Below are 17,415 nucleotides of genomic sequence, written 5' to 3'. Positions count from 1 at the left end.
AGAACTATAAGATATACCGTTTCCTGTGAAAGACTATGCTGCTATTTTTAGGAGAATTTTCTAAGCGATGTCCAGTATCATCCTAATTTTTTATCGTGGAGGATACTACGTTTTCTTCTCTGTTTTTTATCTGTAATATTTCTTGTCTCTCGAAATTCATTCACAAGGCCATGGATCCTATGGTGACTTGAAACGAGGGATTCGTTAACACGTACTTATGATGATACATAAACACTCACAGTGTAATGTCAGATCTATGTGACATTTTAAACTACAAATTATAAACACGCGTACAAGCTTACAACACGTCTTAGGGCCCGTTCACACGGTACGGGAATTTCTCGAAACTGGTATTTATTCGAATCGACTTCTTGCAGACAGCAGTGCACACACGGTTTGATTTTTTCCCGTGCATAATGAAATTTAAATTATATACTGGAAACATCGAACAGTGTGTACGCTGCTATTCTCAAGAAATCACCACCGCTGTTAGCAACGTTGCCGCATTTACTCACCGGTACCACGTTCTCTCCGTAACCGGCATCCATCTGTGAGGACATCGGCCGACAGAAAAGTTGCCGATTTGTGGTAAGGAAATAATTTATTCTCCCAATACCAATACCAATAATATGCCTTTTTAATACTGCAAATAGTAGTTATAATTATAATATAAAATTGCCAGTTCTTTAATAATCTGTCATAATTTTGCAAATTTATCTGGCAAAGCTGTCCATGACTTTTTGCATCCGTGCAAACCACGACGGTAACCGTTAAGTATAGAGTCGGCTGTTTAATACGCACGAGAAGAAATTTCTTATAGAAGCCATAGTGAGCTAGTTTCATCCAGAAAATCCATTTAACCGAAAAATATCTTCTGTTGGCTGTAAGGTGCCAAAGAATTCGAGGTTGTGTAAATATGCGGTTGAAAGCGTTCTTCGCGGCAACGCGAGCTGGAAAGACAGATCGCCTTCAGCTGCGTGTTTGTAACATGTGGTCAGTCGGTTGCTAGGGCGCGTAGAAAGTAATATCACAGTTTAATATATACAGTTGCGAAGCTTGGGATGATTTTTTGCATTTCTCGCGATAGTTGCTAGCCGCTTGGAGCGCTGTGAGTACTAGGAACAATAGACTGTGTCACTGCCATCGTGATCTAATACAGGCCGTAAGGCAGAACATGTAACTTGCTTAACCTGATCACGAAGGGCGGCGTTTCAACCATATAAATTAGTTGGAATGCGTACAGAGTAACATATATTTCTCTAAAATGTAGTGTAATTGCATTAATAAAATTTAAAACAATGATGAGACACTTCAGACATAAATTACTTGCGAGTTAAGATGAGATATTATTTTTGGTATGAAAATTACATTGTTCGTATGTGTAATACTTGCCTTTATTTCGATTAAATATTGCGAAATTCTTGTACATTCATTTATGCACGATTCAATAATTTTCAGTTGCACCGGACGGATATTTAGATATGTTAAAATTAAAGGTTATGTTTACTGTCCCAGTTGCCCCTTTCTGTCTAATTTTAGTGGTCTCCAATGCCCTGCCATTCATATGGAAATATTATAGGTTATGTTTACTATATCTTATATTCCTAAATTCGCAATTATACATTATAATTAAGCATAATGTCATGTATGATACTCCGCACATTCAATTTGTCTGTATTTTAATACTACAATTGAGTATTGAATTATTGTATTTATCTACTACCTAAGAGACGAAGTAACAATCGTACGTACACTAATTTCTTAGGAGTGGTATGATAAATTTTCTATCTTTATTAAGGAAGGTAGATGTGCTATATTAAATCACAATATAAATTCTTTTTTATTAAACCTCAAAATAGCTTCCATTCTAAACTTAAAATGTTGATGCGAAAAGATTATGTTAACATGTAAAATTCTCTTCACATTAAAATAACACAGTTTTGTAATTATTTCTGCAACATATTATGCAAGAAGAAGTAAAGGGAACTTATGGACACATTACACTAAATAAAACTTAGCTACGATACGCAATAAAGTTATAACATAATAATTCACTGAGCTCCATACACTGAAATAGAAAACCCGAACATATATTACGGCCTGGTCAAGATCGAAAATGCATTGACTGTGCCGTATTTCGCATTGTTGTGAAAAGTTGTGTAAACTGTGAAATGTTCGTTATCGGTTGTAATAACTACAAATGGCTAAAATACAATAATTTGAATAATAATATGGGACAAGGAGACGTTTGTAGCACTATAAATTCTAAGAAAAAGAGGTCAGAGTTATCCTTCTTCCGAAAGATCCAGGAAGGTGAGTTTATAAAATATAATATATACTTTATGAAAATAATATATAAACCTTATGTATTTCGTATTTCAATAGTGGAAGGAAGGTGTTAATTTTTCAAAAGAACACGATATCAAAAGTGCAATACATTTTATCGTCTGCTAGAGAAAGAGTCTGTAATGAGGCGATAGTAGCGGTCCTGGTGGCTAGCAACTATCTATGGATGCATATTTCAACTGTCTATGTTTGCATATTTAGTATTGAGCTTCGCAACTGTATATACTAAACTGTGGTAATATCACAGTCTAGTCTCTAATATATACAGTCACGAAGCTCAATATGTAGGGAATATGCATTAATAGATAGTTGCTAATCACTAGGATCGCTACTATCGCCTCATCACAGTCTATTGTTCCTAGTACCCTCAAGAACTCAAGCTTCGTGACTGTATATACTAGACTGTGGTAATATCGTTAAGTTTGGTAGCAGTAGTTTTTCTCACCTACTTTAGTAATGTATTTTGAAGCAGTGAAGAATCCATGATGTGGCAAGACAGAGAATTTCTACTCTCCTCAGAGAAAATTAATTTTCTCTAAAAATCTACTATCTAGTATCAAATATTCACTTATCTCGTATATCGAATTGTCAGATACAGCACTTGAATTAAACTATCGTGTTTACAACACTTTGCAGCGTGTGTTGTATATTTTAGAATTCTGCCCCAAATCATTATCATGAATATACATATCATCTATAAAATAACAATTCTGAGATGAATGCAGAATATGGAGATAAAAACTTTTTAGACCTTCCACGTTCATAATTCTAATACATTCTACTTTCTGACTTAACCAATCAACTCGTTTGACGAACTGAAGTCGCCCGAAATTGACCACATCATAATATCTTAGTAGGTAAGTACATTCTTCCGACATAGGCTCTGATACATTCTGTATTAAAATTTTGCATGTAGTTATATTTATCATTTTTTTTACAGGACACTGCACATTCATCCCCAAACTGGACATAAAAATCCAAGCATAGCAAATTTAAATACGAGGCCACTAGGCTAACGAAGTGCATAGAGAGGATTGTGAGCTGCAGAATATAATTCAAAAGTTTGTCGTTTAACGTCTTTTTACGCGATGTACTAATACAAAAATGAAAGGATTTTATTGAACGAAAATAATTCGAATCCAGTTGTCACGTAAATCTTACGTTATATCCGATAAACTGAACAATGTGAACAAGTCCATTCTTATACTCAAGGGGAGTCCGTATACATACATAACTACTCATACGAATTTATTGTAATGCTGTGGGGTTGTAATATAATTTTAAAAATGTTATTCAGTTCTCTCTTGACATTGAAGTGAAACAGATGCGTGCATAATATGTGCGTAACTAAAGAAAGTTAATACAAGCGCTGCATTACATACTGATGGAATAATAATAATAATAATAATAATAATAATAATAATAATAATAATAATAATAATAATAATAGTAATATATTTACGGGATATTCTCATATATACGGGGTTTTCTATCACATAAAGACATTACCGATGTCCGGCAATATTTTAATAGTCTTGCAACAAAAACAAACACAAAAATCCGCCCTGAAGGAAATAATGTACATGTAATAAATATCGCCTTTTGCCTATTATTATTATTATTATTATTATGATTATTATTATTATTATTATTATTACTATACTGATGCTGCTACTTCTACCAACTACTGCTGCTGCTACTAGTACTACCATCGTCAGTGGCATAAATAACTGCACTGCAGATCTCCAGGATGGGGGCAGTTGTTAGGGGGCCCCCAAACTGCTTTCCATTGATTATCTTTATATTTACAATAAAATAAGCTCATAAAAGACTGTATTGAGTGTGTTTCCACCCAAGCTTTTCACTGAAAGAATATTTTCTGCAATGAAATTCAAATGGAGGGATGACGTAAACAGAGTTCAGTGAACGTAATAAAAAACGAGTTATTGATTTATTTCAGTTTAAAAAAATCACGCAGACAATTTTATGATAGTATTGTTTTCATTAATATTTTGTTAAATATGGCTAGAAAGAGAATGTTTTAAAATAGAATACAATATTTTATTTTCGCTAGCAGAATTAAGGCCATAAGGCCTTCTCTTCCACTCAACCAACCTTAATCAATACAATACATAGGCTATTTAAATTATGGATATTTACACTACATTTAAAAGATTCTTCAGCAATATTCTTCAGTTAAGTTTTAACGACTAGTACATGTTTATTTAAATTTAGATAAACCTATAAGATAAAGGTCCACACCTGTGGAGTAATGGTCAGCGCATCTAGCCGCGAAACCAGGTGGCCGGGTTCGAATCCCGGTCGGGGCAAGTTACCTAGTTGAGGTTTTTTCCGGGGTTTTCCCTCAACCCAATACGAGCAAATGCTGTGTAACTTTCGGTGTTGGACCCCGGACTCATTTCACCGGCATTATCACCTTCATTTCATTCAGACGCTAAATAACCATAGATGTTGATACAGCGTCGTAAAATAACCCAATAAAATATATAAGATAAAGTAATAACTCAATTTATGAACAAATTTAATTCAATCAATTATAATTAAGTTGAGATAGGTAGTAAAATGATGAGAATTAATTTAATATAAGTTTACTAGAACTATGTTATAGGGAGAAAAAATATAAATCTAAAATATATTTATATAATGAGAATATTAATGTAATGAAATTTTGCCGTTAGAGGGTTTGTATTCTATTTAGAGAAATTAATGGTAATAATAAGAATGGACAGATGTTAGTTTCATTATAAGTAACAAATATTAATGGGTAATTAATCTGTTAAGTAAGAATTTATGTAATTTTTACCTAAATGAAGTTATTGTAGAAAGAGCAGTAAGTATGACAATTGGATACTTTAAAGTAGAAGGGTGCAAAGTGCCAAAATGAAACATTGGAGATAAGATAAAAAAATGTAGCTATAACAGTAATTGCACACATATTTGTGTCATGTTTTTTTACTGATAGAAAACAGCAATAGTACAATGTTTACTCATTAATAATAGTGGTATGTAAAGACATTATTTCTCCATATTTAATTATATAACACAGATTGTGAAAAGGGTTAAGTAATGGGTACAGTTGCAGTAGAATGGTGCAAAGTCCAATACCTATTTTTTCCTATTCTGGAGCAATTTTTACTCACAGATCTGCCTGTAGAACTGCCTATGCTCCTCATTTGGAAGATAGGGAGTAATTGCTAGTAGATCCCCCTTCTTTTCTTCAGTAATTTCCCTATTTTATGCTTTAACTTGAAATAATGCTGACTGCACATCTTTCATGTTTTTTTAAGCACTTTAATGGTATGCACTGCTTCATTATCATGGGACTATTTCACAGAAACACTACCTGCTTTACTAACATCATACTGAATGCAAGATGCCTTAGAAATATTCACGTTCTTGATGGAAATTAGTTGATCAGCAACATCTTGCATATTAAAGAAATATGACTCTAGCATTGAAACGGTTTGAAATGGTTTTACAACTTTAGAGTCTTGTACGATTTTAAGCAGGTCACTAGAAATGAAGGCTTTTGTCACTTTCTGTCGTTTTTCAGTCAAAGCAAAATCAGAATCGCATTGCGAGAAACTGTTGCCGCTGTGAGAAGGAAACGTTGTTCTATGTGCTCAAATAAACCAATGGCAACTAAAAAGAGACACATGAAAACCATTACACGATTTTTGTTTTCAGCTGCAAAGTTATCAGATTCTTCTTGTTTGTTATGTCCATATTCATCAGTTTTAGCACACACGAGGCAATCTCATTGGCACCTCTACTCGCGATGCTTTCATCACACATACATATATAAGACTGCATTGTATCACATACAGCAGGGCTGGGCATCGGGAGCGCATCCAGACTCGAAACGGGGACGCTTAATATTCATCCGTGACTGAATCAACGCTGCGCGGTATTCGGTGGGGAAGAAAGGGGATGAAGAGAAATCATATAGCTCCCCGTGAGAGAGTAGAATCCGCTCTTGCTGCCCAGCCCTGACATACACAAACTCCAAAGTTATAACGTGAAAGCTGACATCTGTAAAACATTTCGCTGTGTGTAAGTTTGGGCACAAACATGACCTGTTGAAGATCCATTGCATTCTATGATGCAGCTCAATAGGGCGCTTACCGTCTAACGTAACATCTAAATATCTCGCTTAAGAAACACAACTGGATGTAGCCTCTTTCATACATCATTCTCCTAGGTACATTGCACTTTTCTGCATAATAATTTCGTTTTCTTTGATTTTGGCACTTTGCACCTTTCTACTTTAAAGTATCCAATTGATCTGTTGCAATTCATTCCAAGCTGTGATGTGTGCGTATGTACGCCTAGTTGGCAAATAATATCATAAAAGTTTAACCCTTTGAAGCACAAATTAATGTTTTATGTTTCTCATATTATGGATCATAACAAAGCTTAGATCTTTTTTTTTTTTTTCAATATTTTAACTCTGCACACAATTTCAAAACACAGATGGCATCTCTATGTATACTCAAGAGGTAGTTACTTGGTGGAATATCTGTGCCATAAAATTTAGAAAGAAAGAAATTGGTGGTTCTTCTGTGTAACCACTATGCTTCAAAGGGTTAACTAATAAAAGTTTTGTTTAAGCAGTAAATTTTATTGGGATTTCATTTAAACGAAATATATTTCCCAATCTTACACTACTATTTGTAATCACTTTCTATAGTGTATATTCCATAGCAGTCATAAATTTGTTCCTTAACTTCAATTTGAGAATCTGGCAACCCTAACCCGAGCGCAGGTTGGAAGCACAAGATAATCTCCTTGGTTACCACTCAGCACTCCAAGGCTCGATTTAGATTTTCACACGTCTTTCTGCATAGCTGATATACAATAGCCTTGCTTATAGCTTTTCCATTTGTTTACAAAGCGATGTCAATTTCTCACCCCAACTCGCAAACAGCTTTCCGCCTCTTGACTCCAAAGCGATAAGAGCGGTTTTTCTTTATATAGTAGCCACTCGATCGTACTCATCGGCTCTGCAAAGATTTCTTCTGTAAACATACATGTTAATTATTTGACACTAATTTGACGTACCGCTATCTAACCAATAACCTATTCGTGTCGGCCAATCATAGGTCAGTGCAGAAGTTAACAGCAGTTTTCGAAATCCACGCAATGTTTCTAGTTCTTAGTAATTATACTTCACGCTTATGATACCTCTGAGGCTCTGGCTGACATGCACATCTATTATCAGGCATTAGCCTACATCTCACTTGACGATGTGTCAGAGGAAGAACAATTTTATTGTTTGTATACATCTAAAGTCTGATTAGTGGAATATGAGCGATGTATACAATAGAGGGTGAAAGGAACTGGCCACCCTACTCCATTATCTCCTGGCTTAGTTGCCTCATAAGTGATACCTTATTGGTGTCACTTATGAGATTCAATGCTGTTTTAATTATTGAAGACCATCGGAAAATGCAATTTATTGAGAATAAATTTGTTGGTAGAGCACCAACCAGAGGTCGAGGGATCGATACCCGGCCCCGGAACAATTTTTCCCTTGAAATTATTCAAATCTGCTTCACAGGGAGCTTTATCTGAAAAACTAGACTCGCATAATATATACGTTACTGTAGGCACGTTAACAGAAAACCACAGTTCCAAGTCACACAGTGTTTGTGTGCACTCGACATGGGTCTCTGGCGTCTGGTCAGCCCTCTCGAATTGTGTGGATATAAGGGGAAAATTTGAGACGGTGTCGGGTGGAGTTCCTGGGTAGCTCAGTTGGTAGAGCACTTGTGCGATTAACCAGAGGTCCCGGGATCGATACCCGGCCCCGGAACCATTTTTTCCCTTGACGTTATTCAAGTCTGCTTCACAGGGAGCTTTACCTGAAAAACTAGACTTGCATTTGAAGATAGGACTAGTATAATGGGCTCATGTCAGTAGCCTAAAATGTGCATAGACTTGTCTATTCCCGTTCTACATAGTGATTAATATAAAACTAACATATTTCTTTCTTTATTTATTTCAACAAGAATGATGCTAACTACAATTTTTTATACCTCAAAATGTAGAGTACCTTTGGGAAATTACTAACTTCTACAGAAAATACTGAAAATGTTCCCTCTCCCGTTCAGGGTACAACTCGACACAATATCCTTGTCCCTGCTCTACATCGTCTAGTTGCTCAACAAACTCCATGAAAATTCCACGGTACTCTGCAGTGTTCACAGTCTGGTCGAAAAAAAATTGCTCCCACTATTTTCTGTGCGAAAACTGCGCACCAAATCCAGACTTTCGATGGGTGCATAGGTGCTTCATGAATGACGTGTGGATTTTGGATATTTACAACAAAGCGGCGCCATATGCCTTCTTCAAAGGAATCCTTGGAACTAATTGAAAGTCTTTTTTGACGACCGGATAATTTCCAAGGATCTGTGGCTACCGAGAACTTCGTATTGACAACACGGGACTTCTTCTGTGGCTACCGAGAACTTCGTATTGACAACACGGGACTTCTTCCTATAGGGTTACCTAAAGGACCGAGTTCACGCCATACGTCCCCAGACATTCGACGATTTGAACACACGAGATCAATATTTGATAACAGAGTCCTCCATCGAGCGCCCAGTAACATGGAACGACGTGTTGAATTGGGCACTGAGCAGGAGGAAAGACATGTTCAGTATTTTCTAAGATACGCTACACTTGAGGTATAACAAATTGTGGTCAGCATCATTCTTGTTGAAATAAATAAAGAAGTGTGTTAGTTTCATATGAGTCACTTTGTACAATCCACACCATGCACTGTACAAGAAAAGAAAAACATGACTTAAGAATGTTCCATAGTAATCTGCTTGGAATCTTTGTATCTTTATCAGTGGAGTAAGGTTCAAAATTCCAAACGTGCTGATGCAATGTTACAATATCAACAAACCTGGAGTGATCATGTACACAGGATGAGTGCAGATCGTCCTCTACACTTTGTATCAACCACCGAGAGGCCTCCGAGATCTGCAAAGACGGAAACAATATCTAGATGATCAGGAATATATTGTGATATAGGAAAAGCTTTGATGATTATAAGCTTAAATTCACTCGTGATGGTAATTATGATTATGATGAGGATTCTTTCTATATGATGCTGATTTTACGTTTCGACTAAAATGTACATACATATTTCAGTACTATGGTTATTAGACCAAAATCGTGATTGTGTAGGTATTCGTTAAAATTGTTTTACCAGGATTCATGATGAATTGTAGGTACTTTCATATATAAAACGAGAAATTGTTTCTCATTGTAAATCAGGAGCTGAATACAGGTTTTAGACACTAGTTGTCCAGACTAGCGTTAGTGGCTCCGTAAGTTGTTCTTTGCCGCCAATTATGTGTGAGTTATTACGACAGAGAATTCATAAAGGCAATTTGTAAGCTTTAAGTAATAATTCATGCATACTGGTTTTCGCTACACAAATTTTGTTCCATGGGATATAAATAAATTAAAGTGATTGTAAGTATTAGCCAGTATATTTACTTTGAAATTATATTGCTATCGACGTATGCGACGTGTTTTATTTTTAGTTTCCAATTATTTTCTTCTTCTTCCTCTTCTTCTCCTCCATCGTCGGTACAATTCCTGTTGTTGTGACTAAATAATAAGAACCTAATCAGTCTGTCTGCGATAGGGTCCTCCTATATGTGTCCTCGAGGAACTTAGTATAGAAGGATCTTAAAAAGATAGACAATAATGATGGCAGCCTATAAACATACTGCTGCCGTTTAGGAAATTTGATTTCATATGAAAATGATAAAAGAATCTACAGATGTATAATGGGAATACAAGGAAGAGGAGAAGAAGAGAAATGCACGTATAAGAAAGGAAGGACGAGATGAACAAGGAGAAGATAAGAAGGTTGTTTCATTTTTATGTGACGGTCAAATCCCGAGTTAATCCAGACCCATACCTACTGTACTCCAACCACGAGAAAGTCTCAGGGGAATGAGACGCGGCGGGGGTAATGCTGTGAATGAATGTTGATGTCATAAGATGTCATAAGGTCACACACGTGGGTACACGCATCTCCATTGGCTAACTCTTAAAGTACAAACGATAACATTGATACACACATACTTATAGTACCCTAGTTACAAAATTAGATCACGGTTAATCTCCTGGTCTTTTAATCCCTCCACACAGGAAATAACATATGCAGGAAAGCGTATGTTTTTTTAAACTGACGTTATAACGGTGATATTATCTATCTACTTCGCTCCAATAGATGACGCAATAGTAAGCACATTCATTTCACGGTTAATCTCCTGGTTGGAAAACAGTAATGAGGAGACAGCGATGTTGCTGCTTGGTTACGCTAGGTTTGAGCGCGCGACACTGTCTGCATATACAACAGGTTTCCAGCACACGCACACATAGTGCACCGGGCGCCCAAAGTGCAAAATGCCCACCGGGAACACGTCTCCTGAGGTTAGATTATATTATCAGAGGCAAATATAAATTCAGATTGAAATCAATACAGGGATAGTGCCAATTTCAAGGGGCAAGACCCGACTCTTTCCGAATCGTCATTACTCCTTTATCATCACTTCTCATCTACCATCCTATCAGCTACCCGTGACAGGCCTGCTAACTGTCCGACAAAGTAGCGCACTCGGTAAAGCTGTGCTCGATGGCTATGACAGTAAATCATTGTTATGTGGTAAAATGTCGGCAAAAAAAAAAAAAGGCTGAGATTAAATTTATGCAAAGAACAGCAGGGTACAATTGGCCAGACTTCAAATCAAATAATGCAATTTTGCAAGAATTGAAAGTAACCCTCATTTTGGATAAAGTAGCAACATACAAAACGAATTGCCTTGGTTTTTGGCATTCTTACTCGTATTCATGTCTTACTATTTTTCTACATCGTAAAGGAAAGCGAATCGTCATGTTTAGAGCGACTATCCCTTTTCTCAGCCATCACTCCACTACCACCCTCTTGTAGATCAGGTAATTAATCATAAAACACAGTACTTTTTACAGCTGCTACGAGTAAATTCCTTTCAACTAGACTAAAGTAAACCTGAAGAAAACCGCATCTGTGACTCAAGCCCTGGCTCGCTGATCTTCCATCAAGGCAGCCCGGTTCGATTCCCGGCGAGGTTGTGACGGAATTTGTGGTGGACAAAGCAGACGTTGCAGAGGTTTTTTCAAGGTACTCCCGTTTCCCTACCATTCTACCAATACTCTCCACCTTCTCCTCACTTCATTTATTCGTGGCTACTCGTGTGTTGTTGGGACCTGGTTCTATCAGGAGCTGAGGCAGAATGGGCCACCTGTCAGCGTCGGATTAACGAATACCATCTAGATCACTTGTCAGATTGAAAATCATCGCCACCTCCGTGTTCGCGCGGCACCGCTGAATGGCCCCTAATTTTGTTCGGTATTTTGACATTTTTCTTTCCACAGTTGAATCTTATAGGATTTTTAATATTTTCTTTGTGAATATTTCGACATTTTGAAATGAAGTTCACATTTTTGTAGTTGTGCCCAAATTTTCACTATGTTACAGTTGCCCGTTCACTATTGTTGCACTTTTTTAAGCGTATACGTCTTTAAAATCATACCGATATATGGGGTACGAGGACGGAAACCTCGATGTAACGATGTGGCGTTTGCAGGGTGATCCATTCTGACACCATTACTTCGTGATTAATAACACGATTGAAATAAATGCGGCCTCGTTCGACCGAGTATACTAGTATAGACCGATTATTTAGTCCTGACAGCTCAGCGACGCGAAAGAGGGGAAGTAGTAGGAGTAGTGGGGAGAGCTCCGGAGTATAGATAAGGGCGAGCGGTCGGTAAAGGAATGTAGTACAGCTTAATTTTAGTCTAAACAAACCGCTCTACCGCACGCATGACATCCGATCGCTCCGAAGGCAAGCGAGTGACTAACCCAAACACCCCTTGGCGTAACTAAATGGACTCACCTGACCCAGGCGCACATCTCTGACGACTGTCAGGACTAAATAATCGTACTGTACTATGTAAGCATGAATTTGGTTTGCGCTAAAATTTCCGGCTAGTAAGCCTACAGTATATCTCGCGACTCCGATGTGCTAGCGCTCTGGTTTCGGTGCCAAACGAAAGATCTCGTCTAGATCTGTTAATATGTATTCACGTAAAATCCACGGTTGTGTCGAGGATACAACCACACCCCTTTTATATTTGTATCAGTCCATAATAGTTAAACATATGTGTAGCTTCTCCGGCTGCTGAGTTACGACTGCTGGAATGGTGTGAAACGTGATAATTTTTACTTCGCGTTCGACCGCATTACTCTCTTATGTCATGCGCGTAAACCTGATAACTAAGTCATCCATCACAGCACTCGTACGTCCTCGCCCTATCGCGTGATACCACTGCCGTCCTCCTCTATTACAGTACGATTATTTCTGTGTTGTTTGGGTAAAGGCAGATAAGTCATAAAAATGAGTTTGGAGATAAATGAAAATTAAACATTGAACCCTTATAGCAAATAATTTTGTACACAAATAAAACACATCAAATGTTAGTATTCTTTTGAGTTTTGCACATCCACTTGTATAATTTTACTTGTGTGTTCATATGGGAAACAAAATTCCAGCTGTAGGCCTATAAAAAACTTATCTCTCTTTATCCGAACACCACAGATGTAGTCCTGACAGTCGCCGGCAATGTGCGCCTGGGTTTGGCGAGTCCATTTAGTCACGCCAAGGGGTGTCGGGGTTAGTCAGTCGCTTGCCTTCAGAGCGATCGGGTATCATGCATGCGGTAGAGCGATATGTTTCCAGTGCAGTTAAGCTGTACTGCATTCCTTTACCGACCGTTCGCCCTTATCTCTACTCCAGAGTTCTCCCCACTATTCCTATTACTTCCCCTCTTTCGCGTCGTTGAGCTGTCAGGAGTAAATAATCGGTCTGTACACGCCGAGCTACAAGTGTTTCAAATCTCATCTTTTAGTCACAGCCAATTCGTGGGCATGGTCCCCCCCTACAAAGTGCGGACAAAGACAGATTCTACACGTCAAAATATTTACCCTTGTTTCTATAACATCTTGTATGTAGGCACACATACTGTACATTCTCTCTTTTCTTCTTTCTCATCTTCTTCCTTTTCTTCTTCACTCTTTCACACATTCACATTCACAAAGCTACACGCTGTGGGTGGTGTCGTTGTTGAGACCCCACGTTGGACGCCATTTGTGGGTGGGTGCGTCTCGATGTTGCGTGAGATTCACTCAGGGTAGCCGAGGTACGGTTGTGGTATAGGTTGATGTCGGGAATAATACCAAGCCGGCTACTTAAATAAAAGGCAGCGTAAACTTCAAAACTATAAGTTTATTGTCGTATCCACTTGGTAAACCCTAGAATATGTATTTCCGGCTGACATATAATTCAATCGTTGATCGCCTTTTGTATCGACTCTATGGCGGCTCTGAATAAGCTCTATCCGATACTACAAATTCAATACTCTGTCCAGTACACTATGACACGAAGCGAAATAGTAGTCCTGTCGACACCAAACGAAGTAGTTATTCTGCCCTGTATGTAGGGCCGCCGACACGATGTAAAGTTGTTTCGATGATCTCCGCTCCGAAGCGGAATAGTAGTCGTGTCGACACCAAACGAAGTAGTTATTCTGCCCTGTATGTAGGGCCGCCGACACGATGTAAAGTTGTTTCGATGATCTCCGCTCCGAAGCGGAATAGTAGTCCTGTCGACACCAAACGAAGTAGTTATTCTGCCCTGTATGTAGGGCCGCCGACACGATGTAAAGTTGTTTCGATGATCTCCGCTCCGAAGCGGAATAGTAGTCCTCATCTCCGCTCCCCGTCACCCTTATTTATAAAAACCTATCCTACGCTAAAACTAACTATCCTATTGGTTAAAAACTACGTCACTAACTGGCCTAAAATCTATTCCCTATTGGTCCAAAGTGACCTCATAAGCTGGACCAAGATCTCTTCTTATTGGGCGCGAAATATGTCATCTCTAAATTTAGACTTTGGATTTCCCATAACCTCAAATTAGTTTGTATATCTCACAAGAATACCCGTTCTTTGGAAAACCCAAGCTTGGCAGTATCTTTCCCACGGGTCTAGTCTAACTTTAGGGTTTTTATGCTTCATCGAGTCTATACAAAACCCCGCTCAAGGTGGCCCTAAATCTGTCCGATGCTGACAAGTGTCGAGACACCTGTGTGAGGAAGCTAAGTCTAACGAAGTCGCCAGAACATCCCCGCGAATACATGTAATAAAAATATGGAGGTTTCACTTCGCTAATAAATCGGTCTCTCCCTCTCCTAATTACTGCTTCAACGCTGATTCAAACACAGGATCTAACGCTCACCATTAATTGATAGTATTATAGACAGCGAGTTGCACTCGTAATTAATGTGTACTAGACTTAAAAATTGTTGACCAAATTGCTCTAGAATCTATTGTTCAGTTCGATTCAGATTAAAGCACCACTTTTGCAGGTCTCATTCTCTTTGGTAAATTGGAAACCACGTGCCAAATGACGCAAATTTAATCATATCTCCATTTAATTACTACGTTTTCATAGAGTATTCAATTCGATCTGAATACGATCCGTACTGAATACGATCCTTATTTTCATGCAATTTTCGATACGTATTGAAAACGATATGAGTACGGAAGCTGAAGTCCCGAAATATAGTTATGTTGGTTAACATGTCATGGACATATTAGCGTGTTGGTCACTCTGTAGGCATTAGCTATAAACAATGTTGCGTTTTCCAAATGAGGCGCATGAAAACTTAATATTCTGCCGTTTAATGAATAATGGTAATATTGTCTTTTAGGAAACCACGAAATATTATGTTTTACAACACTCTTTTTCAACATATATATTTAGTCCACACCTGTGGAGTAACGGTTAGCGCGTCTAGCCGCGAAACCAGATGGCCCGGGTTCGATTCCTTGTCGGGGCAAGTTACCTGGTTGAGGTTTTTTCCGGGGTTTTCCCTCAACCCAATATGAGCAAATGCTGGGTAACTTTCGGTGTTGGACTCTGGACTCATTTCACCGGCATTATCACCTTCATCTCATTAAGACGCTAAATAACCTAAGCTGTTGATAAGGCGTCGTAAAATAACCTACTAAAAAAACACACATATTTCCCTCGCTGTTGATAAAACAGCTGACATGTCAAACAAATGACGATCGATCACGCGCTTAGCGTATTGAGATCGAATTGAATACGATACCCGTTTTCATGGAACTCAATTTGAACTGAATACGATCCGATCCCACTTTTTAGGTGTATCGACCTTGAGACTCAGATCGAATTGAATCCCCGTTTTCATGAAGATTTCAGTACGGTAACTGTATTCAGATCGATCTGAATACTCCATGAAAACGAAGTAAATATAAGACAACAAAACACTTGGTACGATCATAGAATGATAATTCTAGAGTAGAAACTAATAGGCCTATCTGGATGTAACATACTTCAAACTGCAGACTTTCTTTAAGAATTCATATGGTCTATATTTGGGAAAAAAATAGAAATAGGAATCATTACTTTTGTTGAAACCGCAATGAATGGGGGATTGTTCCAAATCATTAAACACTCTTCTTCACACATCAGTGCGGACTCAATTGACAATTTCTCACCGAGGAGAGCCGGTGGTCTCGGCGTTTTGTTACAAAGCGGATTTCTTCTCGCTTTTTGGTAAGCAGATGGTCCTTTATTCAATGAAGGTTATTTTTAAACTAAATTATTTCGGATTATCTTGCAAATCCTCAGTACTGTTGCTTCATTATCAGATTACTTAAGTAATGCGGGTAACATAGGAATGCGAAAGCTTCGTTAAAAGAATATTGGAAGTTGTAGGCAATTCTGGGAGGATCGGAATAACGGAAATGGTAAAAATGTGCAGACTCCAACATCGATACGGTACCTTTTAAGAAAGTATCTATTTAACAATTTTCTTCCGTTGAGTCCCATGCTTTGCGAGATTGTGACGTTTTGAGCCACACGTTGTGGATGAATTAATGTGGTTGTGTGTTAGTGCTATAAGGAAACGCTTGGATAGATTATGATATTAAGTACCCGCCATTAATTTAATCAGGTACGAAACATAATACAATACGTATGTATCGTATAGTATGCAATAATCCTATGTTCAAGGTATTTTAATACAGCAGAAGGCGATCTCCATGTAGGTGCTTATAAGCTAGAATATGAGTAAGCCTATATTGGAAAAGTTTATAGCCGTAAAATATGACACAAAATATCCAATACAATGTCACTCCGAGTGAATGATGTCACGTGCAAAAAGTTGTAATGTACAGAGTGCCCCAAAAGTCTCCGTACATAGAGAATATCAGTTTAAAATAGAAATGTCCTATAATACACTCAATATAACAGCTTTCGAGAGTCAGGCACAAGGTCGGTGAATGTGTTGCAACCTGTTCCGATGCAAAAGCTGCAATATTATTGGCGCTTATTACACAATAGGCTAATTACTATTTCATACGCTAAAACAGTGTATTGTTCCTTTCTTCAGTTATTTATTTCAACATTGAAACACGCAGTGCTGACAGTGTCCCACATTTCCTGTAGGAAGGAAACACGCAGTGCTTTCACAACCGCATGGACAACCCTTGTAAACGCCACACGCGGTAGGCAACAGAACTTCCCCGTTCAGACCCGCATGAGCACGAGTCTGGTATTCATTTCCAAAGTGGGTAACAATCTTCGCTGGCGCTGTCACACATTGTACTGAAACAAACAAATCACTGTTGTTTGAAGAATAAAAAAGCACAGTCGGTATAGTTTGTAGGTGTGCAAGAGTGAAAGCGACGAATTCTTCGCTGGCGGTTTCTTATAAAGCCGTCGCTACACATGCGATGTTCGACAAATCCCGAGAGACGAATATTCGCCATTTGAAGAATACAGAATAGCGCGAATGATAGTTCGTTGTAAATATACGCAGAGCACAAAACCTTTCCCGCTCAGAGTCGGTCTTTTACCCATATCATAGAAGGCTATATTCGTCCTAGAC

The 17,415-nt window shown here is 38.1% G+C and overlaps 1 protein-coding gene across 1 annotated transcript in view; it reads right to left on the bottom strand.

Annotated features, from left to right (window-relative positions):
* The window catches only part of LOC138704231 (uncharacterized), a 276,917-nt gene that overhangs the window by 110,050 nt on the left and 149,452 nt on the right, over positions 1-17,415 (bottom strand). Inside the window, exon 3 of the mRNA XM_069832111.1 lies at positions 9,281-9,357. The gene's annotated coding sequence lies outside the window, so the exon portion shown is untranslated. The remainder of the gene's footprint in view (positions 1-9,280; positions 9,358-17,415) is intronic.

The sequence above is a fragment of the Periplaneta americana genome, chromosome 8 (assembly GCF_040183065.1).
Source record: "Periplaneta americana isolate PAMFEO1 chromosome 8, P.americana_PAMFEO1_priV1, whole genome shotgun sequence".
Lineage (NCBI taxonomy): Eukaryota > Metazoa > Arthropoda > Insecta > Blattodea > Blattidae > Periplaneta > Periplaneta americana.
Note: the sequence above shows the minus strand (reverse complement) of the source record. Positions and strands in the feature narration are given on the sequence as shown.